Source organism: Chiloscyllium plagiosum, chromosome 14, assembly GCF_004010195.1.
Source record: "Chiloscyllium plagiosum isolate BGI_BamShark_2017 chromosome 14, ASM401019v2, whole genome shotgun sequence".
Taxonomy (NCBI): domain Eukaryota; kingdom Metazoa; phylum Chordata; class Chondrichthyes; order Orectolobiformes; family Hemiscylliidae; genus Chiloscyllium; species Chiloscyllium plagiosum.
In genome coordinates, this window is record NC_057723.1 from 47,610,918 (window position 1) to 47,638,288 (window position 27,371).

Consider the following 27,371-nt stretch of genomic DNA (forward strand, 5'->3'; position numbering starts at 1 on the left):
GCTGATAGACTTTGATTAAATTTTGTTCCTTCAGACTTTCTCAGGCATTAGCAAAGCCAGCTGGTGAAATGAGTTGAGGAATGCTTTTCAGAGACAGTAAATTACTTCACAGCACTATCAGGATGATTAAAACTGATCATCCAGCCCACTAAGGTTCTCCTCATTGAGCAACCCCTCACCCATATCAATGTCATTTGGTCATGGTTTTGACTCCCCTCAGTTTGAATGCAATGTCTCCCCCAACAAATCAACTTTGGGATAAAATTTAACAAAGAACTGCAGGTTCTGGAGATCTGAAACAAAAACAGAGATTGCTTACAAAACCAAATAAGCCTGGCAACATCTATAGTGAGAAAGCAGAGTTATGTTTTGAGTCTTGCGACTCTTCATCAGTTCTTGGGGATGGGATCTACCTGGTCTGGCAGCCTGTCCCTGCCCAATTGGAAATCAAGCCTGTCAAACAAGCTGATTCTTGGATGGCAAAGATATAAAGGTTAAAAGAAGCATAATGTGGAGTCAAACTTTCATTTGAGAAACCTGAATTTTCATGTTTGCTGTCCAAAACATCACTCCCACAACTGAATAATCCTTCCACGATAATTTCAAGTCCACTTATTGCATGGGTCTCACTCTTTGGCAATTAGTAGGACTTTTAAAAATGTATCTGAAGCTTAGGTTTGTTGGAAATGATTTTAACATTTGACTTCACACTTGCTGAAATTTCCTCATTTAAGGTAGGGATTATGAAAGAGTTAATGTTGACGTTTTATTAGCTCTTCTCAACTTGATGCTACACATTCTTTGGCTGGCAAACCAGTTATTCTTGCATGAGGTCCTAATGCAGTCAGGCAGCAGATACCTGTCTCCTAATAGTTGTAACAGTGTCTAACTGGTTAATGTTAATTGTGCCTATTGTTATCATACAACAGCCTACACTTTCTTATGTAAAACAAAAGCCTTCTCCTGTTAAGATTCTCTGGTGACTGATCCTTCCTCACCGATAATTAGATAAGTCTTTTGACTCAGCACAGAAAGGAGGATTGGTAGCAGTGAACTAATTAATAACAATGACTGCAGATGCTGGTAGCCAGATTGTGGATTAGTGGGGCTGGAAAAGCACAGCAGCTCAGGCAGCATCTGAGGAGCAGTGAACTAACCCAAACATTAGCTGCCACTGGGTGGTATACAGAGCACAATACGACAATGCTGTGGCAGATGTTCATCCTAAATTTTAACATACTACCTTCTTCATTTGTTTTCTCACAATTTTCTTTAAATTGACAAAGATAATTTCATGCTGGTTTTGTACAACATATTCTATTCCAATACAGTTGGTGTTTAATCTGTGTAAACTCCGTGTAAAACCCCCTCTCACCTTAAACCATTTCTGGGCAAGATGGCAGTGGATTAAGGCTCCTCACCTGAGCCAATCTGCTCCGACCGCTTTACTTTCTTTCCTGTTCTTCTTTTCTCACTTTTTTCCTTTAGTTCTTTAGTCCTTGGAGCTTGGGCATGGAGGCAGTGACGATGACAGCGGCTGGAGAACCTTGATGGCTGGGTTGTGGTGAGGCGGTGGCTGGTGGTGAAGGATGGCAGCAGCAGCTGTCAGCGATGAGGCAGTGAAAGGTGGCAGCGAAGCAGCGGTCAAGGCCAAGCTATTGGGAGCGGCGGTGAAGCCTGGCATGCCCAATGGAGGTCAGCGGTGGCGAAGGTAGCTGCCAAACACAGGTGGGTCTTAGCCTGCACAGGTGAAAGCACACTCAGTGCAGAGAAAAGCAAGCCCTCTTGGGGAAGCCCAGCTTAGAACTTCTGCAGGCTAATAGCACAAGAAAAGACTATTGCTTGACTTTTTAAACTTTATTTCTTTATTTTTCTACTTTTACACTAAGATTGTAGTGCTGAATTTTTTCATTTGTTTCTTTATTTGCATATGTAGATACCTTGTACCTATGCTGATGCTATGTGTGGCGATGTTGTACACTTTTCATTGTACTCTTGCACCGGGTACTTGAGTAAACATGACAATAAAATCTAAACCTAAACTGTGTGGTAACTAGCCTATTGGGCTGTCAATGCTTGCACCATTTATATAGCGCATAAAGACTAGGTCATGCTGATGTACAGTGTAATTACTTAGTTGGTTCTGTATCTTAACTTGATTTACCAGTCTGTCATGAGACCCTCTTTGGTCCTTCACTTCCCCTACTTGGGGAAGTATAATATGTGCTTTTCATTTCCACAAGAACCATTCATTTATAAAATTATCTCCTTGAATTGTCAGAAACATGGAAATTGCTCTGTGCATTGCAAGGTAGCGAAAATGCTATAATCATTTCACCAGTTTTCATTGACAGAAAATGTAAAACATATACTTTACCTTGTAAATAAACACAAATGCATCTGTATAGATACATTTAATCAACATATTCAGACATGCTTTAGCATTCCCTTGGAGCAGGTGGAACTTGAACCAATACCTTCTGATCAAGAGGTTAGGGAACTACCATTGTGCCACAGGAGCAGTGCTGGATATGCACTTAGCAGACAGAGGTTTTTGTAAAGATTGCATTTCCTCATCCTAATTTAATTATATCTTTTAAACCAGATAAAACTTCAAAGTCAAATAGAAACAGGTAGGAAAAAACAGGTTGTGTTGGGAGGATAAGTAGTCTTTCACGACCTATTGTTATAATCTATTTAAAGAATATTAAGGAGCTGGCTGGCGTGAAATGGGAAAGGAGTTCAGCAGCAGTGCTGGTTGAAGAACAATGACGACCATTTAAGAAATACATCATAACAGATAATAAAATTATCCAGTCAGAAAGAAGGATTCTAAGAAGGAGAAAGTTAACCAGGGAAGTTAAAATGGTATAGATTTGAAAGAAAAACCACAGGTCTGGGAAAGTTTTAAAAGCAAACTAAAGATGACAAAAAGGAGATCTGATATTGGCAAAATGTTAAAATATATTATAATGTCATAATAGCAAAACATTTAGAAATAGATAATATTATCAGGTAGAGTTGCAATGGCTTCATGAAGGAGAAATCATGCTTAACAAATTCATTAGAATTCTTTGAGTAGGTAACAAGCAGGATAGATAAAGGGGAACCAATAGATAAGATACATTTGAATTTCTATAAGTTGTTTGATAGATACCTCACATTAGGCTACTTAATAAAATAAGAATCTATCATGTTAGGGGTAGTATATTAACAAGGATAGATTACTAGTTAAGTCATAGAAGATGGGATGTTGGGATAAAAGGGACTGATTCATTAATGTTCTCCTTGTTTCAGCCTCAGACTAGAAAGTGTAATATCTAATTAAAGGATAACCTAGTTAATATAGAATTGAAGAAGAATTTCGCTTCTGAGGAAAATGAATCTGTACAATTCTTTACCTCAAAGTGCTGTTGAGGGTGGGTTGTAAAGTATATTCCTAGTTATGATTTACAGATTTGTAATCAGTAATGGAATCAACCGTTATGGGGAGAAAAGGCAGTAAAGTGGAATTCAGGATTATCAGGTCAGCTATGAATCATTGAGTGGCACAGCAGATTTGAGGCTGAATGTCCCTATATTTATGGTCTTACATTTTAACATTAAAATGTTGCAAGATATAAGGGGTAAGTCCACATAGACTAATTTCATCCTGGTGTAATGGATGAACCAGACATATTACCCATTAGAAATATATAGAAAGAAAAGAAAGGATGAAGAGAGAAACCCTTCGCTCATACAAGAGAGACTGTGTGTGTGTGTAAGAGAGAGAGAAAGAGAGAATCACTGACTTGATGTGCAATAACTCAATAAATACTCTTGTAAAATATTTATAAAGCAATATAAGTGCCTTAAGATTTCATTAGAAACGTGGCATTCTTTGACTTTATAAAATTTCACAAATTGAATATTTTCATCACTTTGACAATGGAATTGCTGATTAATTTCATTAAAAACAGTAAAGGTTTGAAGTGAGATATTCAGTTGATCACCACATTGCAATACAACAATCTTTCTGCAGTTTGACTAACAGCATGTCACCATGCCTGCAATTGAGCAGAAGTCCAGAAGGCAATTAATAGTTTGCCACATGGCTTAAGTATGTGAGCTTTGAAGTTCTGAATTCTAATCCATGGTAACATTATATCTGAAATGTGTTAATCTTAGTACATAAAGTATGTTTTATATGAATGTTGGATATTCAGGTTTGAAGCTAGATATAATTAACATAAGATATAATTCTTTAATCTTCATGGGGAATGATAGATTCACTTTGTTTATTTCAGCGATAGCTTTAGTAGCCTTGATATTGGCTTAAGGCTAATAAAACATTAAAACTCTAATTTTAACTTAACTCACCTGAATAAATGGATGAATTTGCATCGCCTGCTGTTCATTGTAAAGGGGATATATATTTAAATCAGAGGGGTTCTTGTGCTGTAATAGTGTTCCTACCTCTAGGCCAGTAGACCTGGTTCAAATCCCAGTTGTTCCAGAGGCGTGTAAGAACATCACTTAATAAGTTGATCAAAGAATTCCTTTTACAGATGATAGCTTTTCTTCAATTGCATTAAAGTAGAACGGACTACTGTGGAAAACTGAACACACTCTCATCTTCTGTACTAGACCTGTTCAAAGGAACAACTTCAGAAGCTGTAGAATTCTTCTCTCTGGGCTCTTAGTTAATTACAATTCTCCTTGGAAAATATTCCCATTACGGTATAAAGTTCAGGAGCCAATTTGGACTTGACAAGTTTGAAGTTTGTAGCTAAAGTACTTGAATGTCTGGCATGACCCAGGTAGATTGTTTGTGTGTAATTAATACTGGTCATTAGAAAGTACAGCACTTAAATCATTCATACTGTATTGTTAGGCTGAAAGTATCTTACAGGTTGGTTAAGGTCTGATCAAAATAATTACAATAAGAGAGGTGTTCCTTAGTATATAGCTAATTTATTGGTTTAAAATACTTAACTTATAAATCAATAATAGCTTTAATTTTAATATATATCAATCAAAATGGTTAAATTAATCTACTGAGTTATATAAGTAAGTCTCGCATTGACTTTCAGCTTGTCAGGAACTTGGTGATGCCAGCACTTATAGCTCTATCTCAGATTCCATGGCAGCGGTCTCACTAATCCCAGCCCAGAGGAGAAATTTTAAAGAGTGGGGCAATGTCCCTGACAATTATTAATGCGATTCTAAATCTGTTGGTGAATAGTGGGAATGCTGGTAATTGGGGAGTTTGAATTAATTTTATTGGAGTTAAGTTTATAATTTTATACTTGAATTCATTCTTCACTTAATAATCCTGACAAAATGAAGTAACTAAATTATGGCCTTCTTTCCACTTCAAGTTCCCGCTCCTGCTGCATGAACTCTGTGCATTCTATTAGACAATCTATCCATCAGTGTACCCATGTATGGGAGCAACTGGTTTGTGTAAATGGCTTCAAGTCAGCAAAATGCACTTCAGTGTCTAGTATACCACTCCCTGTAGACTCGATGTCAGGAGCAACTAGAAAAAGCGTGATAAATATGCAGGTTGGAGGCTGGGTACACAGCAGCAAGTAATTCACCTCTTGAGTGTAAAAATCACAAACTCAGAATAGATTACACTTGACTGAATGAATGTAGTTTCAGATACTCTCAGAAACTTCACTACCATCCACAAGAAAACCCATCTTTAAAATCAGCATGCTATCCATCACTTTAAACATTCCCTCTTACTGCCACCAGTGCACAGAAATAGCCTAGGGAAATGATAACAAAAGTCTTAAAAGCTATAAATCTACATTTCAAAATATCAAAGCTCCTTCAACAGCACCGTCCAAACCTGCAACCTTCAAGGGCAGCATAGGAATACCAGCACTTGGCAAATTTCCGTTCATCTTTCCTTGGAGCTATTTGATCGTTCTTTGACTGTAACAGAGTCAAAATTCGAGAATTCCCTCACAAACAGCACTGTGAGTGCAACTTCACCACATGGACTACAGCAAAATTACAATCAGGGATGGACAACAAATGTTGTCCTTACCAGCGATGCTCACATTCCACAAATGAATATTAAAAGAAAGGAGCATTCCAGCATTTCTCTCTTAGTGAAGATGAGATAGAAATGGAACTGACATTAGGAGAAAGTGAGGACTGCAGATGCTGGAGATCAGAGCTGAAAAATGTGTTGCTGGAAAAGCGCAGCAGATCAGGCAGCATCCAAGGAGCAGGAGAATCGACGTTTCGGGCATAAGCCCTTCTTCAGGAATGAGGAAGGTGTCCTCCAACCACAAGGGATGAATGCAGATTTCTCCAGCTTCCTCATTTCCCCTCCCCCCACCTTATCTCAGTCCCAACCCTCGGACTCAGCACCACCTTTTTGACCTGCAATCTTCTTCCCGACCTCTCCGCCCCCACCCCCTCTCCGGCCTATCACCCTCACCTTAACCTCCTTCCACCTATCGCATTCCCAACGTCCCTCCCCTGAGTCCCTCCTCCCTACATTTTATCTTAGCCTGCTTGGCACACCTTCCTCATTCCTGAAGAAGGGCTTATGCCCGAAACGTCGATTCTTCTGCTCCTTGGATGTTGCCTGACCTTTTCCAGGCAACACATTTTTCAGCATGGAACTGACATTAGTCAAACTGATCAATAGTTTATCAATAAGGTCCCAAATTCGATAGCTTCTAGAAACATTTTCAGTTAGCCTCCAGAAGAGAGGCTTTAGTGGTCAATTTACCTTTTTCAATGTGGGTGGGATGTGCAGGCAGGCTCCATGGGATCACACCATACTTATAGTGGCTCATCTGACCCACGTGTTATCGGCCTAGCCAGCTGAACTAACCAGTCAAGCCTCTTGCAAGTAATAATGATTGCAATATTAATCTTAATCCGACCAAAAAAAACCTACAATCATTATACAGTATATTTAAAACAAAACATTAAATCTGATGGATGCACATTTTCGCTCAGGTAATGCGACCACTTTTACAAAGGCAGATTTTCTGAATGCATAGTAATATTTTGATTCCCAAACTAACCTGATGAAGGTTTTCTTATTCCCAAAACAGCATTTCTGTTTATTCTTTGCACATATTGATTCTAAGCTTGGACTTTGTCTGACAAGGGACAATCATCCCTCAGGTTAGCAACACATTCTGCTCTTGAACATTTATGAATCTGCTGACTTGAGTAGCAGACTTAAAAATGTGTTGCTGGAAAAGCGCAGCAGGTCAGGCGGCATCAAAGGAACAGGAGAATCGACGTTTCGGGCATAAGCCCTTCTTCAGGACTACATGGACTATGAAGAATCCTCTCACTTCCTGCTGTAGCTTAATTAGATTTATTCCTTTGGGAACAGATACTTGATAAGATGCTGCTTTCATCAGAACAGTATAGGCGGCTTTTTGGGGAGAAGGAGGATAAGAAATCCAATTCAGTTCTGTACTCGTGTTGTTTTTCTGTCCCTAGTGTAAAGAGACTATTAAAAGAGAAGACCAATTTCAATAGCTGTACTTCCCTCTCTCCATTACACAAGTATTTCAAACACTACTTTGTCTTTTATCATTGATATTCTGAAATGTAGATTTATAGCTTTTAAGACTTTTGTTCACATTTCCCTAGGTTAATTTATACTGCTGTCGACCTCCAGAATTTCTTTAATTTGATCGTAAAGACATAGAATTCTGATGATCTTGTAATTAAAGAGATGTTAATAAATAGAAACTTAATTTACAGACTACAACATCAACTGGACAAGGTTTTGGATTTGTTTGAAAAAAGAAATATGAATGAAATTAGAATTAGAATTAACTTTATTGTCACATGTCCTCAAGTACAGGGATACATGAGTACAGTGAAAAGTGTACAAAGTCATCATTTTCAGTGCCATCTGAAGTACAAAGATGCCAAGGAGCAAAATCTTAAGTATAAGTTAGAAAAATCAAGAAATGAAGTTAAAAGTTTAGCATTGCATTCCTTTTAGAGCATAGAAGGAGAGAAAAAAAATGAAAGCAGATGAAACAGGTGTGTCCAAACTGGGCTTAACCACGAGATTGGGAGTTCTGGCTGGGCCTTGCCTTGAGACTGGGAGTCCAGGCTGGGCCTTACCTTGAGACCGGGAGCCCAGGCTGGGTTTAACCTCGAGACTGGGGGTTGGGCTGGGCCTTGCCTTGAGACTGGGAGTCCAGGCTGGGCTTCACCTTGAGATTGAGAGTCCAGGCTGGGCCACACCTTGAGACTGGGAGTCCGGGCTGGGCTTCACCTTCAGACTGGGAGTCTGGTTTAGGTTATACCTTGAGACTGGGAGGAAGTCTGGGCTGGGCTTCACCTTGAGTCCATGAGTCCGGGTTGGGCCTTGCCTTGAGACTGGGAGTCCGGGCTGGGCCTTGCCTCGAGACCGGGAGTCTGGGTTGGGCCTTGCCTCGAGACTGGGAGTCTGGGCTGGGCCTTGCCTCGAGACTGGGAATCTGGGTTGGACCTTGCCTTGAGACTGGGAGTCCGGGCTGGGCCTTTCCTCGAGACTGGGAGTCTGGGCTGGGCCTTGCCTTGAGACTGGGAGTCTGGGTTGGGCCTTGCCTCGAGACCGGGAGTCTGGGTTGGGCCTTGCCTCGAAACTGGGAGTCCGGGCTGGGCCTTGCCTCGAGACTGGGAGTCTGGGTTGGGCCTTGTCTCAAGACTGGGTGTCTGAGTTGGGCCTTGCCTCAAGACTGGAAGTGCGGGCTGGGCCTTGCCTTGAGACCGGGAGTTCGGTTTGGCTTACACCTTGAGGCCGGGAGGAAGTCTAGGCTGGGCTTCGCCTTGAGATCAGGAGTCTGCACTGGGTTACAGATCTTGGCCCTGCTGGCTTAGCTCACTGGCACTGATGCCTTCCGAGGATGGATGATAACTATAAGGGGAAAATAATTAAATGAGAATAAAAGAAGAATAGAAATAGACGGAGTGGAGAAGGTCTGACTCAGGAGTCCTCACTCCACCACCATCTTGGATGACACTGGTCTTGTCAATCTCAGACTGATGGTGAAAGTCCATCGGTGGGGCAAAATCCCTGACACCTATTAATACTATTCCAAACCTAATTTGATGTTGGGACCACTTTGAGAAGATTGCATACAATTCTGGTTCCTTTCTATAGGAAGGATATTGTTAAACTTAAAAGAATTTAGAAAAGATTTACAAGGATGTTCCCAGGACTGGATGCTTTGAGTTATAGGGAATGGCTGAATAGGCTGGGGCCTTTTCCCCTGGAGCATCGGAGGCTGAGGCGTCACCTTATAGAGGTTTCTAAACTCATGAAGTCTGTGGATAGGGTCATTAGCCAAGGTTCTTTTTCCTAGGGTGGAAGAGTCCAAAGCTAAAGGGCATAGGTTTAAGGTGAGAGGGGAAAGATTTAAAAATGAACTGAGCAGTATCTTCTTTCGTGCAGAAGGTGGTGCATGTGTGCATTGAGCTGCCGGAGGAAGAGGTGGAGGCAATTACAACAAAAAAGGCATCTGGATGGGTATATGAATAGGGAAGGGTTTGGAGGAAATGAGCCAAATGATGATAACTGGGACTAAATCAGATTGGGACATCTGGTCGGTGTGGACGAGTTGGACTGAAGTATGTTTTTCAATGCTGTATGATTATGATATACCAAGGCCATCTTTGATTAGTAATGTGACCCCTCCACTTTTACCTACCTTCTTCTTGAATATCATATCCCTCCTCAATGTTCAAGATCACAGCCTTTTTATTCTATAGCCACATCACTTTAACGGCTATCAGATTATATTTATTTACTTCAAAGTGTATGATTGATTCATCTACTTTATGAATGCTAGGCACATTCAGATATAGCCCTTAGGTTTGTCTTTTCTTCTTATTGTTTTTAACTTTTTTACCAACTAGTCTTGATTGTCAGTGTATTTTTTTCTCTCCAACCCTTCCTGCCATACTCTGACATTAATTCTCCATGTGGCTATTTTACTGTCCTCTCTCAACTACAACCTTTGATTTGTTCTATCTACCAAGCTTATTCACTTATAACCCCACCTTGTTTAGTGTAAGGCCCTCATGACCTTCCTAGTTATGCAGCTCACCAGAGCATCATAGAGTCAAAGAGTCATAAGGAGTTACAGAACGGAAACAGACCCTTTAGTCCAACTTGACCATGCTGACCAGATATCCTAAATTAATTTGGTCACATTTGCCAGCACCTGACCCATATCTCTCAAAACCCTTCCTATTCATATACCCATCCAGGTGGCTTCTAAATGTAATTGTACTAGCCTTCACCACTTCCTCTGGCGGCTCATTCCGTACACACACACCATCCTCTCTATGAAAAAAATTCCCCATAGGTCCCCTTTAAATCTTGCCCCTCTCACTCTAAATCTATGCTCTCCAGTTTTGGACTCCCCCACACCAGGGAAAAGACCTTATCTATTTATCCTATCCATGCCCCTCATGATTTTATAAACCTCGATAAGATCATCCCTAAGCCTCCAAGGATACAAGGAAAACAGCCCCAGCCTGTTCAGCCTCTCCCGACAGTTCAAACCTCAAACATGTTCAGGTGTGGACCACCCCAATGTACAAATTCTACATTCCCAGTGCTGGCACAAGTGAATTGGAATGAACAATTGCCACTCATACATTCATTCTCAAATCTCATTTGCTTCATACTAATTTGTATGTCATTCAGGTTGAAATTCATAAATTATCATTCAGGTTTTTTTAGTTTAGTTTTCACAGGAACCTTTTTCCTAGTTCTAAATATGTCACTGTTACCATTGTAGACAAAGATCTTCCAAATCCTTCCCTTCCTAGAGAGCCCAGAGCAGAAATCTTGACACCTGACACTTGGCAGACAACACAGTCATCTGATCTCATGCTCTGTGCTGCAGAAAACTGTATGAATCTCCCTTACTATAGTTACCCGTTAACACTCAATTTTGCTTCCACCACTTGAGTGGGTTCCTCTACCACAGTGTCATGGTCAGTTTATCTCATACAGATTACAGCCCTCACTCTTATCCAAAAATAGCAAAAGCTGAGGACCCTGCACTGCTATCTTCTGGAAGCCCTTGAATGCCTGGCGTACAGTCGCAACCTTAAATCCCATAATCACTGGCCAACTCTGATGGTCTTATTCTATGCCTCCTAGATTAAAATATTAAAGGAACAAAGTAAAATGACTTTCCTCCTCCCTGATGTACCACAGCACTTGCACTCAGTGGCCTGCAGCTACAGACACTAGCTTCCCAGATCTCACATGCATCCCCAGGTTTTACATCCTGCAGTCACAGTACATCACCTGCCCTGCCAGTTTAGTACAGCCACGAAGTTATACCAATACTGATAAAGAGCCTGAAATTATTAACGGGAGGTTGTTAAGGATTGTATGCAAAAACAGATATCCCTTAATATTAGTTAAATACACATGGTCTCCGAAATCAAATTCTGACAAACCAATCAACCCATAACTTTACTCTGTTCCTGTATTTCTTTCCTCAATTGTGTTCTCTCCAGAAGCTGCCATTGTTAAATTCTGCTCATCTCTTGCTACTGCTTTGAAACAGAAGTGATGGACTAAAAGGCTGGGCCTTAATGTATCACCTACCATGTCTTGGCATGCCTTGGGGAAAGTTTATGGCATGTGAAATGCATTGGGGAGTTGTACAAACATGACATCTTGCTATTACATTTTATTATTAATGATATCTACAACATGAAAGACATTGCAATGTTCTTATAAAAATATATGCATGGTCCCAAATTTCCCTTACGTTTTCTCTCAAAGTTTCTCTCACTTTTGTCATTTCCTGGTGGTATTAACTTCATGTTGTGGTGTGATTCCACAGGTGCTGATAGATCTGCGATTTCTCACCCCATGACAGTTATTTTTGTGTACCCCTGACCGACTGCGAGTGTGACAGCTATTCACCCATGAGTAGAATGACAGCCAAAATTGATTGTTTGCTCATCCAAAAATCACATGCTTCCAGATGTACAGAATCTTAGCTGAATTTTCTTTTTCAAAAACCTGGAAACTGAAGTGAATCCTATTTGCCCCATCACCAACTAAAATAAAATTAGCTAATTTAACAGAGGTGGAGATGTACTTCGTCTATGTCTCAGCTGGATTCTGAATAAACTCTCCTGAGCCATTATTAATACATCATGCTGGAATTTCACCTCTTGTAACATATGAACTGTTGTTGTGAGAGTTCAGGCATGAATGGAATAATTGATGAGACTGGAAATGGTATAAGTTTACAAAGTTCTCAAGCTAACTTTATTGAATAATGCTCCCAAATCACAAATGATAAACAGGTGGATAGTTCCTGCATGGTGTTATCAGTAAAAAGCAAAACTTACAAACATCTTTCAATTCAACTGTGTTCTTATTTTATAAATAACCCACAGAAACTGAATCCTCCCAAAACTGGTGTGGCTTATTTTGTACTATCAGATAATATTTACACATACAATGCCTGGATGATACCCACAAAGTTGAATCTTTTACACAGTCTCCAGCCTTGCCCTTCAAATCTTTACCTGACAGTCAAGAAATGGGTTTCCCTGTCTCACTCAGGCTTTTACTTAACCACAGAAAACTGGTCCTTCCCCTCATGCTCTCTACTTTAAGTCAACCTGAAGACCAAAGAATTACCTGACTGAAATAACTCCACAGAGGCCAGTATCCTGTTGCCACGTCACCCTTTATTTACATGGGGAGAGTCCTTGACATTGATCCAACGTCCTCAGAGCCATCTCTGGACGGGATATCTGACACTCCTTTTTCTATCTGTCAGCCAGACTCCCTGATTGGACCAGAGTAATAGCCTCAATCAGGGAACTCATATTCTATGAGGTCTACCTGGCTGACCTTGTTACAATCCCTGCAACTCTCCTCCTCTGAGTCTGAGGAAGTAGGCTGGTTCTTCTTTTTGTAAAGCACCTCCTGGGGTGTTTTAGCACCAGGTCAGGTTCCTCCATCTCCGTCTCTGATCTGGGTAACGTGTAATTCACAATAGCTCACCTCATGTGCCTGGAACATTTCAGAAGAAATTCATTCTTTTCTTCAGGTGACAAAGGCTTCCAGGTAGCGACATTCACCATATCCATCTCAGATTCTGAGGTATCTTCAACACTTGATGGAGAGGGAGAACCACAAGTTTCGGAACATTCGGAAAGGCAATTGAAGAGATGGGCATGTTTTGTTCCTGCACCATTAGATTAGATTAGATTACTTACAGTGTGGAAACAGGCCCTTCGGCCCAACAAGTCCACACTGCCCCGGTCTCTAGCGCTATGAGGCAGCAGTGCTAACCACTGTGCCACCGTGCCGCCCATCTGGGGGCTTGCAGTTTTCATATGGTCCATGTGCTTATTCAGGACTATCACGCATACCCAAACCTTGTACATCAATGGACCTGACCTCATGTCAACCAAGCTTCTTACTCATGCAGGGCCATTCCTGTTGCTCCTACACCAAACGTCAACCAATGAAGTAAACTGCATCTTTCACTTAGCAGTCTTATACCTGGCATTGTCATTCCTCATGTTGTTTCACCCTCCTAACCAGATCTGGAAAGATCAGAGTTAACCTGGTGATGAGTCTTTTCCCCATTAGCAACTCTGCTGGAGCTATCCCTGGAGTTACATAAGAGGTAGCCATATAAATCAAATAGGAACCAGGATGTTTTGGTGTCGAGTGAAGCTGTAGGCTGTTTCTTTAAGCCTGCCTTCAAGGTTTGGACTGCTCTTTCAGCCAGACCATTGGATGATGGATGGTATGGAGATGTCCTTATATGTCAAATACCATTCGACTTTCAGAAATAACCAAATTCCATGTTGATAAATCATGGCCCATTCTCTGTGACCAACACTTCTTGGAGTCCACGTGTTGTAAAAGATGCACAGAGACTTTCCATTGTCATTTCCATGCTTGATGAATGAACTTTATGCACACCCAGCCACTTTGAGTGGGTGTCCACGATGACTAAAAACATTGAGCTAATGAAAGGACCTGCGTAGTTGATGTGTAATTGAGTCCAGGGTTTATGAATGTGGAGGAGCTGCTGGAGGTAATTTATTTGTTGGCACTCTGAAGACTACATGACCAATGCAGCTATGTCTACACCCAATTCTGGCCACCAGGCATAATTTCTTGCCAATATCTTCATTTTGAAAACATCTGGATGGCCCTGGTTGAGTTCAGCCAGTACCTATGGTGACATTTTCTTCAGGATAATCACTCTTCCTCCACATAATAATAGCCATTCTAATGTGATTAAGGGTCTCCAATTTCAAAAAGGCTTCAAATGTAATTATATGCCCTTAATAATACATTCCACCACTGATTTTGGCCTGAAGCTTTGAGCGGCCTCTTTAAGTACATGGAGCAGGGGTTTGTGGTTAGTCATCGTTACAAATTTAGGTTTGTAAAGATTTTAGGTGGAACTTCCTGAATCCAAACATGACTGCCAAACTTTCCTTCTCTATCTAGGTGTATTTATGCTTTGCATTAGCCAAAGTCCCGGATGCATAGGCGATTGACCATGCATCTCCATTAGATCAACTCCTCCCCTGCTGTACGACAAGACATTGCATGTCAGTAACATATTTTGCCTGGGATCATAGTATACCTGGTGATAGCTGTTTCCTTACCTCTCTGACAGCTATGGCTTAGCTGCATGGCCATTTCTAAGGCTAGCCTTTTTTACGAGTTGATGCAAAGGTGCCAAGAAGGGGGCCAGGGTATGTATGAACTTTCCATAATAATTCACCAACCCAAGGGAAGACCTAAGACCTGATAATGATGTGTGAGCCGGGGCAGTTTTGATTGCCCTAACTTTTCCTTCCAGTGGGTGGAACCCAGTCTTGTCAATTCTATATTCTGGATCAATGGTGCTGGAAGAGCACAGCAATTCAGGCAGCATCGAGGAGCTTCAGCAAAATCGACGTTTCGGGCAAAAGCCCTTCATCAGGAAACTTTCCTTCTCTATCCAGGTGTACTTATGCTTTGCATTAGCCAAAGTCCTGGATGCATAGGCGATTGACCATGCATTTCCATTAGATCAACTCCTCCCCTGCTGTACGACAAGACATTGCATGTCAGTAACATATTTTGCCTGGGATCATAGTATACCTGGTGATAGCTGTTTCCTTAGCTATGGCTTAGCTGATGAAGGGCTTTTGCCCGAAACGTTGATTTTGCTAAAGCTCCTCGATGCTGCCTGAACTGCTGTGCTCTTCCAGCACCATTGATCCAGAATCTGGTTTCCAGCATCTGCAGTCATTGTTTTTACCTTGTCAATTCTATAGCTAGGTAGGTCACTTGGGGTGACTGGAACACAAAATGGTCCATTCTAAGGTGTGTGCCCAACTTGGAGAAACATCTAAGTACAATGTCCAAGTCTTTAGATGCCTCTTATTGGTCTTCCCTGTTATTAGAATGTCACCTAGATAAATGGTGCCTGGGGATAGACCTTGTAAAATGCTCTCCATTGTTCGCTGAAACATTGCACAGGCTGATGAGACCCCACATGGCAGTCTTGTATATTGGTACAACCCTTCATGTGTATTAACTGTAGCATACATCTGGGAATCCTCATCTAATCACAATTGCAAATATGCATGACTCGTGATCAGCTTCATGAAGGACTGCACCCCCCTACCAGCTTTGCATCTAATTCTCTATGCAAGGAATTGGGCTTTTATCCAGCTGCAAAAAGCAGTTACCATTTGTTTAAAATCCCCACAAAGTTCGATCCGTTCGGCTTCACAATCAGTACGACTGGTGCTGCCTATTCCAAAAATTATCCTGGTCTGATAATTCCTTCACTTTCCAGCCTTCTGATTTCTGCCTCTCCTTTTGCCCGTAAGGCAAGTGACACTGAGCGGGTCTTGCAGAATCATGGAATTGCTTCCTGGTCAATATGCAAGGGGGCTTAGGCTTCTTTGACAATCCCTAGAAGATCCAGGTACTTAATTAGGACTTCACTCATGCAGCTATTTTCTAATCAAAAAATGTTGAGCCAGTCAAGGTAAATCTTTCTCGACCAATTCCTTCCTAGCAAGCTTGGGCCCAAGCCTCTTATTATAGTCATTGGTAAATGAACCAGCTGCTTCTTTTAAGAGACCAGAACCAAAGTTGCAATCTTAATCTGTGAAGGTTCCCAGTATGTGGTGTCAGTTTGGCCGAGGTCTTGTGCAAGCTTAAGATTTGGAGTCCAGAGCGAGTTTCATTCAAGACAGGTTCTGCGATCACTGAAAAGTTCATGCTGATATTGATCTCCTTGAGGACTGGTTGATGATTTAAACAGACATTTATTTTGATTGGTTTGGATTTGGACATTGCTGAGTAGTTTAACTGTTCCAAGCCAGATGTAAGTAGGCTTTCCAGGGCGTGTACTCCCCTAGATACTGGCTTATCAGTTCTCTTACTCAATTTTGGTCTAGTGGGACTTTCTTTGCTGTCTTGAGTCTGCATACTGGCAGCAACTATAATGGCTTTCCGGCCCAGAGCCTGAAGAAAATTTTAACCTTCTGGCCGAGGCTTGGCTTTGTTTGGGAGTTTTGTTGTGAGTTGACCTAGAGTCCCTCTGTTCAAGATATGTCCTGAGTGAGACTATACAACTGTTTTCACTCAAGTGGTGTTCCACAAATTCAGTTGGATTGGCAAGGGTGTCCACATCCAGAGAGGCTTGGCCGTAATATTCCTAACTAAATCTGTCAATTCTTAAAATGTTTTAGTATCTGGTGCCTCAGGGAAAGTTAGGCTCCTAATAACCAAAAATCTATGGGAGCACAAGCTGTCATGGGAATTACTTGTCGCTTTTCATCTGCCCCATTGTCATTTGTCCAGAAAAAATGATTGCATTCTTTCCACATACTGAGCCCAGTCTTCGATGGCAGCATTAAATGAGTCAAGCCTACCAAATAACAGCATGATGCCAGAAGTGCTTACCCTAACTCAAAGACAAATGTGAACAAATTTCTTCAGGACCATGCTTTTTTCTCTTTGTCTTTGAAATAACTCCATAGAGGCCGGTATCCCATCAATCACTCACCCTTTATTTACTAGTGGACAGTCCCTCAGCTCCAGCTCTGAGAGTGAGCAGAACCTCTGACACTCCTGTTTATATCTGTCAGCCAGAGGATCAGGTTAACAACCTTAATCAGGGAACTCATATTCTTTGAGGTCCACCTGACTGACCTCATTACAATCACTACACTGACAACATGCAAGCTTTTCTCCTACTCAGCTCACCTGGTCCATTCTAGTATCAGTTCAAACCCAGAGCACTGGTCAGATTCCCAGGGGAAAACCTGTTGTTTTTAATGTATTGAGCAATGATTCAGCTGTACAACAAGGAACAAAGAAAGGCCCATTTTTCTATACCCCTCTGAAGAAGTGTGCTGATCCTGTGGTTGACATAGATTTATTATTTCCTGCATGGTGGACAACTGATGGAAAATGCCCTTTTTGACCATTACAAAACTGCCAATGAAGCCTATCATTCTACTTTTTGTTTTGTTAAACATCACCAAGTGTCTTTCTTCATACTGCTCTGTTTCTCATTCTGCTGAGATTATTGATGACTGTGGTGTAGTTGAAAGCTATGACATATATATAATATGTTTTAAGATTATTTACTGTAAGTTTAGGTTTCTGATTTTAGAGTTAGTAACTGGTAGGTTTGCTGTATCTCAAGTTAATAATTAACTTGTAAGCATTTCTGTTGCCAAGATGATTTATTTTAAATACAATTTTTGAGGACTAGCTTTGGAGTTGTTGGGTTTTTGTTTACATTGATAGAGTTGTAGGATCAACAAGGTAAACAAACTCCAATTTAAAAGGTCAGTGAGGTTTAAGGGAAGCCCCACAACTTAGGGTGATTTATTGCAGTTTTCACTTTGCGTTCGGAGCAATCCCGTGAAGTTCTTGGAATTAGATGGTTGTATTGAGTGGTGACCTGAAGAAGGTCGAATTTATAGTGTACTAGGTTACCTTCAGGGTAAAGAGCTAGTTCTATCCCAAATCAGCTTTTTTGGGATTAAACCTTGAAGATATTAATTAAAGCTGAGTACATTTAAGCAATTGCATAACGGATCGAGGAAGAACCTATCGGCAGTACTAATCTACAGGTTGAAGTCACAATTGACCTAAGCTTATTGAGGTATTAGATACAGGGATTCTAGTGAATCTTGTATGAGTGGAGTTCAAGGTACTGTACAGAGGTGTGGCTTGAGCACTGTGTAAAATCCCCAATGAAGGGCTTTTGCCCGAAACGTTGACTTTTCCTGCTCCTTGGATGCTGCCTGGCCTGCTGTACTTTTCCAGCACCACACTCTCTACTATGTAAAAGGGGTTTCATCAATTTATAAATGTCTGGGATTATTCTTTTATCTTCATTTTTGTTGTTAACAAATTTCTGTTCTATTGATAAAGCAAAATCTATAGCATTGCGTGCTTTAGTTTCAGTTAGACTATTTTTGATAAATTAAGTTTTAAGTTTAACAGCTAGGTTCCTGTCTGGGATCTAACTTGCTTGGTAATAACATCAGCTAGCATCATATCGGTGGGATGAGAGGAAGTTCCAAGAATCTCTTACTGAGGCTCATTCTGCCAGAGTTTTGACAGTCATAGGTATTTGTCTCATTGGGATATTTGTGGTAAGAATATCTCCTGCACCTGATTATTTATAATTACAATCTGATATAGAGTCACAAAGTCATAGAGGTATATAGTACAGAAACAGACACTTCAGTCCAACTAGCCCATGCCAACCAGATGGCCTAAGTAAATATAGTCCCATTTGTCAGCATTTGACCCATTGGTCATTGTATCCCAATATTCTGTCTTAGAAATGCAGCACACAGGACATTCATATTGAGTGCTTGTTTGCATTAACAGATTGGGGAGAACTGGTACTGCAGATGCTGGAGATCAGAGTCAAGATTAGAGTAGTGAGAGGATTCCTGATGAAGGGCTTTTGTCCGAAACATTGATTTTCCTGCTCCTCGGATGCTGCCTGACCTGCTGTGCTTTTCCAGCACCACTCTAACCTTGACTGCATGAACAGATTGTTCAGTGCAGTTACCATTATCATCTTTCACTCAGTTAACCTCAATGTTCCCACAAAGGTCAATCAGCAATTTCAACAGTGACTAAGTCAACTTAATATTTCATGCCTTATATGTATTGTCATACCATGGCAGGTATAACCTTAACCATGGTGTGCAGTCAAAACCTGATCAATTACTTCATAATTTCAGTACTTTTAAGTAAATATTCAGAACTGTCAGAATCCCCTCACCCACTCCACTCCCACACCCATTTATCAGAAGTGAGCTGGCTGATGAGGAAGGCATGCATTTGGGAATATCAAGGAAATATTGGAAAGAAAAGAGATTTCCTAAAATAAAATGGGTTGACGTAAGTCACTGGTTGTCAGGTGATCTTGCAAAGATGAATGCTTGGCCCAAGAAATTAGTACATGACCTTGAGGAGATTCAGCTTGTGTTATGATGAGAATATGGAATATCAAATTATGAGAATATGAAAAAAACATTTGTTCATTTTAATTTGAATTGAATTGAATTGAATTGAATTGAATTGAATTTACTGTCACGTGTGCCGAGGCACAGTGAAAAGCTTTGTATTTCATTGTATTTATTTAGATATGATGAGGGAGAGAGTTTTTGAAGAGGGGGGAATAATGGAATCCATTCCTGGTTGTTTGTATTATAAAATGGGACATGTTCGAATTTTTAAAGTTAGTTTTGGAAAGTCACCAGATGCTTGAATTTGAATAGAGGAGGGGAATGTATAAATGCCTTGTCAATTACATTGTTAAGATTAAGAGAAATGGGTGATGCAAATTAATTGTCTTTAAGCAGGGGATAGCTGGAATACTGGGAATGTTGGATGAAAGAGGTAAGATTGAATAACCTAGAGATGAAGTATCTCTTTTTCAATGCAAAAAGTCTGCATGCTCTTGACAATGATCAACAAACTAACAGTGAGTTTCCCTAAATGACTGCAGAGAATGGCATGCTTTCTGATTTATTGCCAGGTTCAGCACAACTGGTGTTTTGCACCATTATCCAAAAGTCCTTTTACTGGTGCTGTCATGCCTGAGACCTGCATACTTGACAAACCGAGAAGGAGGGAGGTAAAGTGTGAACCAACCACTGCTTTGCTGAGCTGCTTCTGACAATGAGTCAGCAGAAATTCCAACTGCTTGGAGTTAGGGGACAAAACCTTAAGGATTTCTCAATAATCAAATGGTAGCTGTTTAATGCACTTTGAGAGTGATATTGGGAGGAGAAAGACTACCATGAAAGACTTGGAGGAACTGTAGTTTGCTGCATTCCCTTGAATAAGAAATCTCATCTATTCATTGCCTATGATGTGGAGGAGCTGGTGTTGGACTGAGGTGGACAAAGTTAAAAATCACACAACACCAGGTTATAGTCCAACAGGTTTATTTACAAGCAGTAGGTTTTGGATCGCTGCTCCTTCATCAGGACGACCACCTGATTGCCTAGGCCAACTTGAGTTACCCAAAGAAGATTGGACTAGTTCAACCTTTAAACACCTTTTGGGTGGCTATGCCCATGGATAGACACTTCTACCTTAGGTGAAGATATCACCACCACCCTCTACCCAAAGAGTAATACTTCAGAAACATTTTAACCATAAAAGGATTACATTTTCAAAACATTATTCATGCATCTTTCTTGATTTTTCTATGCCCCATCCCTGTTGTAGTTTTTGGTTTGTGGTTAGAGTTTTATTTTTCCACTTCCAGATCTTCCTCTAATTTATACATAAAAAAATCCATCATTAAACATTAGGGGTTGGGTGTACGTCAACATTACCTCCAAAGACCTACACAGGATTGATTACTTCTACAGCTCCTGCTACTTCCATAGTCCTGTTACCTTTTCCAATAAAAACAAAAAAAAGGTAAAAAGAAACATCCAACTTGAAATGATTGACATATATATGGTAAGGCTGAGGTTGTTGACCACTCATGCCATTACTACTACTTCAAATGTATGGCAAGGTGCTTTTCTCTGAGGTCTGAGTGTGTGATACACTAGGGTTTCAAAGAGCTCACCATGAGCAGAGGGTGCCTGCTTGTGGAGTTGTTGGAGATGGCTGCATAGTGGCTTGTACTATCTGATGTTCCCACCCTTCTTTCTTCATCCTCCTCCTCCCAACTAAGCCACCAGGGCATTGATGTTGGGGCTGGTACTGATTCTGCTCCCCTTATTGGAGGCTATTTGTGTTATATCATCTCCTCCTAGCACTATGTTTATTGACCTGGCCTTGGAGGAGATTTAAGGTGGGACTGGGAATAGAATGTGTAGGGCCACCCAATGATTTCCCCAGACAGAGTGCGGTGCCATGCTTTTAAAGAGGTGGGATACATAGTAAAGAACTGCTTCACCTCCAGTACCACCTAGGCATTCATCACTGGCACTGCTGCATCTTCCGCCACACTGCTTTATTAGTCTGTCCCAAATCCAACAAGATGAGGCTGCATTGCTGTCCAATGTCATCAGAGGTGCCAAAGAGTGAGTGTGAGGGGAGGGGAACATCTGTATGTAAGGAAATCGTGGGAAATTTCAAAACATGACGTCAAGCCCTAGGACCAACTCATGTGTCACCCCAAGCTTAGCTCAAGTTTATGAGTCAACCTGTGACACTTGCCAACCTATCTGTTGCAGATGCATCTGTCATTGACAATATCAGCAGAAGTGACCACGACTCAGTCCTTCTGAAGGTAAAGACCTGTCTTCACACTGTGCATTCCCCTCCATAATGCATAACATTACCACAGTGCTAATGGAATGGATATAGTGGAATGTATTCAACTATAACTTGTGAACACTTGGGCCAATGTATTGGGCCATTTAGTTATCCACGATTACTACCAAATGGTTTTGGTTAGCTCAGTTTGCTGGACAGCTGGGTTGTGATGCAGAGTGACACGAACAGCATGGGCTCAATTCCCATCTTAGCTGAGGTTACTGTGAAGGTCCCTCCTTCTTAATCTCTTCTCTTACCTGAGACATTGTGATCCTCAGGTTAAATCACCACCAGTCATGTCTGTTTAATGAGAGAGCAGCTCTATGGTTCTCTGGGATGGTAGTGACTTTACATTTTACCTTTATTACTATTTAGCCAATGGATCAACCTTGGCTCATAGTTCAGTGCATTCGGGCATGTCAGATGTATGGACCAGGCCAGATCCCATCAAAGAATTTTAAGAACTGTAATATGTCCAACTGACTAAACCTCCAATGTGACTGTATGAACGGAACTTGTGTCAATGCTAATAAATCAAATGGAGAAGCGACTAAGGTTGTATGTGCATTTGTTAGTATGAACAATGTCACAGGAATTAATTTTATCAATTTAAACAATACTTCGGAGGATGCCACATGCCGAAACAATGAGACCGTTAGATGCCCATCAATGACTCTTCCCCCTACACCGACGACCACATTATCACCTACCACCACCACTATCATTGATGTCGTTACTACCACTCATGACAAGACAACCCCAATGACCATGAAAGAGCAGAAATTAACAACATTCACTCTGCTAACCGCTACCCATTTTGCTATCCCTACTGCGATTCTGAGCACGACTCTTGATGCCATGAGAACACTAATGTGTCCCACTTGTCACCCAAATGCCACTTGCAGAAACAAAACCAACAATTTAGGTGTAGAATGCCAATGTAATCGTGGCTACACTGGCAATGGCATTGGTGCTTCCGGATGCTCTGATGATGACGATGAATGTATTATTTTGCCCACTGCTCCCCCTGAAATTAGAGTTTGTCAACTCCGTGAAACTTGTACCAATACTGTTGGAAGCTATGAATGAAGCTGCCCAGGTGAAGCTCATTTAAGCTATTCACATTACACTTCCAAACATCACTTTCAACATTATTGTCACCCTCACAACACATCTATGCCAGTTGTCATGAGATGGCATGATTCCATAACTTCATCCGCTCCATCAGCCAAAAACTGTTACTCTGAAACGTTTGCCTGTTCCTCTCCCAAAAGGAACCATACGAATTGCGGTTTTGAACACATAGTACTGAAATCACAGAACCCAAAGGCATCTATTATTCTGAGACTGTCATCCTATATCTTCTCAATGGAATCTTCTCCTATCCAACCTACTGCTACTGGCAGAAATACCTTTATACAACTTCTGCAATCAGTAGCTACTGCAGTTAACAAGACATGCTGGAAAGTTGAAGAAAGATCAAAAATACTGTGCATCCCTAATCCCCCTTCTGTTGCTAATGGTTTCTTTATTCAAGCTAAACACCCAAATCCATGTGTTGTCTGCTCATTCTTCCATCATTCTGATGTACAACGTATGACCAAGACTCATCCACTTATGCAACCCCTCACCTGCGATGACAAAACCCATTCAGTAGAAGAAGCGCATCACTGGTGAAGTGCACTAACAGGCCTTAAGGATTCAACGTTAATGTTGTTCTACTGTTAGAATGTTGCATTGAAAGAGCTTCTGGTACCCACGACATGGGGCAAGTAAAGCAAGTACTGTGTAAGAATGTTATAAAAAACATTGGTTGTACTCCTATTCTCCATCCACTCATACACTTCGTAACCGAGCTTTTGATAACACACCCACTATTTACAAGATTGAGCCCTTACTCTGGATGGATTCGTCATTCACTCACAGAAGTGTGTCCTTGGAACTCCGTTTAGCCTTCATTGGCTATGCGAAAACAAGGCCTACCCATATTTACCCAATGATTGGTATGGACATTGTGCTTTAGTGCACACCTTACCACTTTTTACCATCCATCATAAAATACCTAAGGTTGATGATGAATGGAAAGCCCATCAATATGTGAATTGCTTCGGAACAAAAATTAGAGGAAAAACAAAACAAGACTTGCATGACTTCTTCCATCAACAAACATGGTGGTCTAGGTTGATTGGAGGCCTTATTCCTGGCTGGGGTGTTGAGATGGCCCTGGGTCAAATAGGAGATCTTGCGTACAACATCAAAAACTTGCCAACTCAACTGCCATGCATTGAAACTAATGAACAAATAACAGACCCAGATGATGACGCTTCAGAATTGATTAGTGCTAGATTTCCTCCTTCCTAAAGAAGGAGGCGCTTGCTCTGTCATTGGCCCACAATATTCCACCTACATAGACGACTTCTCTAAAGATATTGTATATGACACAGATGTCATCAACAAAACAAATCAAAATGCAGGGAAGATTCTAGCCCCACTATCGTCTGACTCATGTGGATGGAGTCATACCTGCTGGCTATGGTCACAATGGGGATGGTTCATGTGGGACGCACTGATAATCCTTGGTCTCATCCTAGAAATATACATTGTTGTCTGCTTATGCATGAAATGGACTTTACATTGCTTTTCACCTAAGCCAAAGAAGAATCTTGTTAATCAACCTTGTTCACTCCTCTACCTCCATGTTCGAACTTTTATCCCGAAGTCAGGTATCTTTCCGACTCTGCTCCTCTGGACGATGACTCACCAGAAGAGGTGCTTTACGTGTTGAAAATACAAATGGACTGAATGGACTCATTATACTTGTATTCGCTGTATTGTTAACATAAAATGGTAAAAGGAGGGAATGAGAAAGCGGGTAGCCTTACGCATCTGCTAAGGAGATGCGGGAAAGCGCTTGACCATGGTGGGGGGCCTATTTGCTCAGGAGAATTAAGGACATCTGTTCTTAGTGTTTAACACTTATAGGTGTTCAAGGGATACTGAGAAAGAGAGAGAGCGAGAGAACAGAAGCTGGTGGAAAGGTTAACTCTTTGTGATCTGATTTGAGTGTACACTTTCTTGTCACAAATTGAATGTTTCTGTGTTGTTCCCTGGAGCTTGAGATCTGGGAATGGTATGAATTTAATTTGCATTCTGGGAATCTAAGATGATTTTAAAAGAAAAAAGCCATTTTGTAAAACAATGATACTGGACATGTTAGCTGAGCGAGGTTGTCTCATGACCTTTTCTACATAGTTTAGACTAGTCCCTCGGTATGATGTACTGTTAAAAGCGAAGGTTATCTAGACAAAGAAATTGACCATTTGATCCCTGGCATGACCAAGGTTCCCACCTTGATGTTTATGTAGCTTAATTACTCAAGTTTACTCAGGCCTGTCAATGAGTTTCCCTTCCTCTGCAAACTTTTGCCATTTTATTGCTGCTTATCCAATCAAGGACATGTGGTGTTTTTGTAATTTTAATACCAATTTCTGTATAAAGACAGCTTGTTTGCAGCAATAAGGGGAGTAGCCTGAGAGAGCTCTTAGGAGTAAGAGTTGGCGCTGCTACTCTGCTAATGGTTTTAAAACCTTTACTCAAGCCTGGATTGTAGGTTATCGTGTAACATTGATGCCATTGGTAAGTAAAGGTAATAATTTAAATTAAACTGTCCGTAAGAGTTTTATATTCCAGACTACCACACAGTACATTCTCTAGGACGAACCAAGAGAGGCTTATAGGTCGAGTCCATCAGGGATTCTCTGAGCCATCTTGAATACATCGTTTAACACCTCTCTAAAGCTTCCATGCCCTTCCTATAATGAAGTGACCAGAATTGAACACAATATTCCAAGTGTGGTCTAACCAGGGCTTTATAGAGCTGCAGCATCTCACGGCTCTTAAACTTAATTCCCCTGTGAATGAAAACCAGCACACCATACATCTTTTTAACAATCCTGACAACTTTGAGGGATCTATGGAAGTAGACCCCAAGATCCCACTGCCAAGAATCCTGCCTTTAATCCTGTAATCTGCATTCAAATTTGCCCTTCCAAAATGAATCACTCCACACTTTTACAGATTGAACTTCATCTGCCACTTCTCAGCTTAGCTCCGAATCCTGTCAATGTCCCGTTGCAACCTGCAACACCAGGTGTTTCTTCTCCCCCCACACTATCCACAATTCCATCACCCTTCATGTCATCAGCAAACTTACTAACTCACCCTTCCACTTCCTCATCCAAATCATTTATAAAAATCACAAAGAGCAGAGATCTCAGAACATATCCCTGCAGAACACCACTGGTGACCAAGCTCCAGGCTGAATACTTTCCACCTACTACCAGGCAATTCTGTATCCAGACAGCCAAATTTCCCTGTATCCCACACCTCCTTAACAATGGGAAACCTTAACTGACCCAATACTATAACTGCTACTAATTTAATTTTCCAATACTGTAACATCCCATAAACACACCCTTTGGCAATAAAATAAATTCATACACAGATTCTTACAGGCAGGAGAAAGCAGTAACCAGAGACAGATCTTAAAAGCACATCAGAGGAGTTTGCTACTGCAGTTCCCAACTCCCCTGGACTCACACATCTTGTGACTGCTACAGCTAAAACAAACTAGAAAAAAACTGATCTGGGAGAACTGTCCATTCCCCTTCATTGTTAAACTAGCCCCTTTGGCACCTCTGCCTTTACAACCTCTCTTCAAAAAAACCAAGGACAAAATAATCTTTTTAAAGTGACAGATTCATCACACCTCCCCACTTAAAAAAATTAATATACAAAGAGGCTTCATTTTAAACCCCTTAGTCTTATTCTGTTAGTACACTACAATGTATATATATTACACTGACTCTGAGCATACAAACATTCACTACCACATTCTATTTTAGTCCGTTTACTTCTGCCACGCAAAGCCTCTGTTTTTCTTCATCCAAGTCTCGACAACGCATTGGCAATTACATTTTCTCATCCTGCCACATGTATAATTTTCAAAGTGAATGGCTGCAATAATAAGCTCCAAGTAAACAGTCTGGAATTTCTGTCCTTAAATTTCTCCAAAATATTTAATAGGTTATGATCAGTATACATAATTGGCTCAAACACATTACTGGCTAGATAAATGTGTGAACACTGTAATGCCAATACCAAGCTGAAGGTTTCCTTCTCAGTTGTGGAATGTTAGTGTTGATGAATATTCAATTTCCTGGAGAAATATCCAATAGGTCTTTCTATCTTCTCGCCATCTTCCTGTAAGGGTACAGCACCGACACCCACGTCACTCGCATCGATAACCACTTAGAGTCATAGAGTCATAGAGATGTACAGCATGGAAACAGACCCTTCAGTCCAACCCGCCCATGCCGACCAGATATCCCAACCCAATCTAGCCCCACCTGCCAGCACCCGGCCCATATCCCTCCAAACCCTTTCTATTCATATACCCATCCAAATGCCTCTTAAATGTTGCAATTGTACCAGCCTCCACCACATCCTCTGGCAGCTCATTCCATACACGTACCACCCTCTGCATGAAAAAGTTGCCCCT